Consider the following 4,067-nt stretch of genomic DNA (forward strand, 5'->3'; position numbering starts at 1 on the left):
TATAGCTGTCTCTTGTGAGACTATGCCGGGGCCGAGGAAACACAGAAGTGGATGCTCACAGTCAGCTATTGGATGGATCACAGGGCCCCTAATGGAGGAGCTAGAGAAAGTACCCAAGGAGCTAAAGGGATCTGCAACCCTATAGGTGGAACAGCAATATGAACTAACCAGTACCCACAGAGCTCCTGTCTCTAGCTGCATATGTATCAGAAGATGGCCTAGTCGGCCATCAGTGGAAAGAGAGGCCCACTGGTCTTGCAAACTTTATATGCCCCAGTACAGGGGAACGCCAGAGCCAAGAAGTAGGAGTGGGTGGTCAGGGGAGTTGGGGGGGACTATAGGGGACTTTTGGGATAGCACTGGAAATGTAAATGAGGAAAATACCTAATAAAAATTTAAAAAGAAGAAAAAATAAAGAAGGATTCCATACATGAGCCTATGGGGGCCATATTGATTCAATATGCTTCAATTAAGAAGTGTATCCTTGATGGAGGAAGTGTGTCACTAAGGGGCCAGCTTTGAGGTTTCAAAACACTTGAGTTATTCTTAGGTTGCTTTCTGATTCCTGGCAACTTTTTGCTGTCATGCCTGTGTCCTACCATAATGGACTAAGCTTCTGAAACCAGAAGGCCAAGTAAACTTTCTTTTATTGGTTGTCTTGGTCATGGTATTTTGCAGCATAAAAGGCACTTCTCTTCCAATTGATGTACTCAAAATCAGGATTAACTTCCTGGTTTGGTTTAAAAAGTCTGTGTAAGCTGATATGCTAGTTGCTTTCTAACCAAACAATTGAAAGATACGTATGACAAGAACTTCAAGTCTCCGAAAAAAGAAATCAAAGAAGATCTCAGAAGATAGAAAGATCTCCTATGCTCATGGGTTGGTGGGATTAATATAGTAAAAATGGCCATCTTGCTGAAAGAAACCTACAGATTCAATGCAATCCCCATCAAAATTCCAACTCAAGTCTTCATAGATTTAGACAGAGCAATTTGCAAAATTATTTGGAAAAACAGAAACCCAGAATATCGAAAACTATTCTCAACAATAAAAGAATTTCTGGGGGAGTCACCATCCCTGACCTCAAGCTGTATTACAGAGCAACAGTGATAAAAACTGTACAGTATTGAGAGGAAGATCAATGGAATAGAATTGAAGACCCAGAAATGAACCCACACACCCATGGTCACTTGATCTTAGACAAAGGAGCTAAAATTATCCACTGGGGGAAAAACAGCATTTTCAACAAATGGTGCTGATTCAACTGGCAATTAGCATGTAGAAGAATACACATTGATTCATTCTTATCTCCTTGTACAAAGCTCAAGTCTAAGTGGATCAAGGGCCTCACATAAAACCAGACACACTGAAACTAATAGAAGAGAAAGTGGGGAAGAAGCTCGAACACATGAGCACAGGGGAAAATTTCCTGAACAGAGTATCAATGGCTTATGTCAGAATGGTTACGATCAAAAACTCAGGTGGCAGCAGATGCTGGCAAGGTTGTGGAGAAAAAGAAACACTCCTCCATTGCTGGTGAGATTGCAAGCTGGAACTACCACTCTGGAGGTAAGTTTGCTAGTTCCTCAGAAAAGTGGACATAGAAATACCTGAGGACCCAGCAATACCACTCCTGGTCATATACCCAGAAGATGCTCCAACATGTAATAAGGACACATGCTTCACTATGTTCATAGCAGCCTTATTTATAATAGCCAGAAGCTGGAAAGAACCCAGATGTCCCTCAACACAGGAGTGGGTACAGAAAATGTGGTACATTTACACAGTGGAGTCCTCAGCTATTAAAAACAATGATTTCATGAAATTCACAGCCAAATGGATGGAACTAAAAAAAAAAAATCATCCTGAGTGAGGTAACCCAGTCACAAAAGAACAGACATGGTATGCACTCACTGATAAGTGGATTTCAGCCCCAAAGCTAGGAATACCCAAGATACAATTCACAGACCACATGAAGCTCAAGAAGAAGGAAGACCAAAGTGTGGGTTCTTCGGTCTTTCTTAGAAGGGGGAAAAATACTCACAGGAGGAAATATGGAGACAAAGTGTGGTCAGAGACTAAAGGAATGGCCATTCAGAAACTGCTCCACCTGAGTATCCATCTCATATACAGTCACCAAATGCAGACACTATTGTGAATGCCAAGAAGTGCATGCTGACAGGAGCCTGATAACAGCTGTATCCTGATAGGCTCTGCCAGAGCTTGACAAATACAGAGGTGGATGCTCACAGTAACCATTGGAAGAAGACATTTATAGGTTCTGAGGATCAGAATGTAGATACCTTTGGGTAAACTGATTTCGACACTATCATTAGTGGAGGTCTGTAGGAAGACCTTCTTTTTACATCAGAAGGCGAGGTGAGGGCCAAAAGTTTAAAACTTCAGTGATTTAAAAAAAAATGCAGAGCCCAAAGAACCATGGGAAGTACTTCTCCAAAAGGGGAAAGTAGGGCTCAGAGAATTGCATGTCTTATTCAATGTTGCTCAACAAGCCACCGAGAAAGGACTGAAGGAGCTGAAGGTGTTTGCAACCCCATAGGAAGAACATCAATATCAATCAATCAGATCCCCCCAAACTCCCAGGGGCCATGGAGGGACCCATGGCTACAGCAGTATATGTAGCAGAGGATGACCTTATCTTATCCATGGGAGGAGAGGCCCTTGGTACTGTGAAGGCTTGATGCCCCAGTGTAGGGGAATGAGAGGGTAGGGAGGCAGGAGTGAGTGGGTGGGTGGGTGAGGAACACTCTCATAGAAGCAGGGGGAGGGGGAATGGAATAGGAGGTTTCTGAGGGTGGGACTGGGAAAGGGGTAACATTTGAAATGTAAATAAAGAAATATCCAAATTTTAAAAAGGCAAGCTCAAATAAAATACTGTTGACATAAGGTTACTTTGCAATCCTGCTTCTCTTTGAAATATAAGAACTCCTGTAGCTGTGAGAAGACTTTTGAGTGTGATTTTGCGTATCCCTTGACCCTCTGGGTCTCTGTAATGAAGCAGAGTCATGAGATAATTCCAAGCTCTCTTTCTATCCCCTATCTCTCCTTTTGATTGTGTGTGAAAGTGTGTAAGTGTGTGTAAATCAGAAGTCACTCCCAGTTATCTTTCCTTAAGATGCATTTACCTCTTGCCGCTTTGTTGTTGTTGTTGTTGACAATGTCTATTATTGGCCAGGAGCTCTTTAGTAGGCTATGCTGGCTGGTGATAGGGTCTCAAGAATGCACTTGTCTCTACCTCTCTAGTGCTGGGATTATAAATATATACTACCATGCCCATAATTTTTTTAAATGCAAGGTTCTGGGAACTGAACTCATGTCAAAATGCATGCATATGTACATAACACAAATATGTATATATGTGTGTATTTCTATGTACACAATTTATATGTATACATGTTTTAAATCAATTACTTGTAAATTAGTGCTAAAATTCTAAATTTTGGAACCCTTATAAGTATGAGGTTCAGGCCAAACAACACTGTCAATACATTTATAGTAGGTCCTGGCTTGCTCAGTAAATGGTACACAGTACTGGACTCCTGCCTGTTTCTTTTCATTTTAGTATACATTTATTAAGTTTTTTTTTTTTACTATTGTCATAAGAAATAACCATGATTTACAAGTTTAAGTACTGCATATTTATAATCTTACAGTCTAAATGGGCTATAATAAAAGTGTTGGCAGTTTTATTTGCTGGAAATGTAATAAGAAACCTTGCCCTTTATAGCTCTGAGAGGCTTTTCATGTTCCTTGGACCATAGTCATCTCTCTCCATGTACAAGGTTACCAAATGTTGCCTCTCCTTGACCCTTCCTCCATCCTCCTGTGTTCCTCTCCCTTGGGCTGCAGCTAAGAACAGTTCTCTGGTTTTGTAATTAGATGTGATGAGGATTGACCTCATTAAGTGAGTGAAGTTCCCTATGTAAGGGAAGACATTTATAGGTTCTGAGGATCAGAATGTAGATACCTTTGGGTAAACTGATTTCGACACTATCATTAGTGGAGGTCTGTAGGAAGACCTTCTTTTTACATCAGAAGGCGAGGTG

This window comes from Mus caroli, chromosome 6 (assembly GCF_900094665.2).
Source record: "Mus caroli chromosome 6, CAROLI_EIJ_v1.1, whole genome shotgun sequence".
Lineage (NCBI taxonomy): Eukaryota > Metazoa > Chordata > Mammalia > Rodentia > Muridae > Mus > Mus caroli.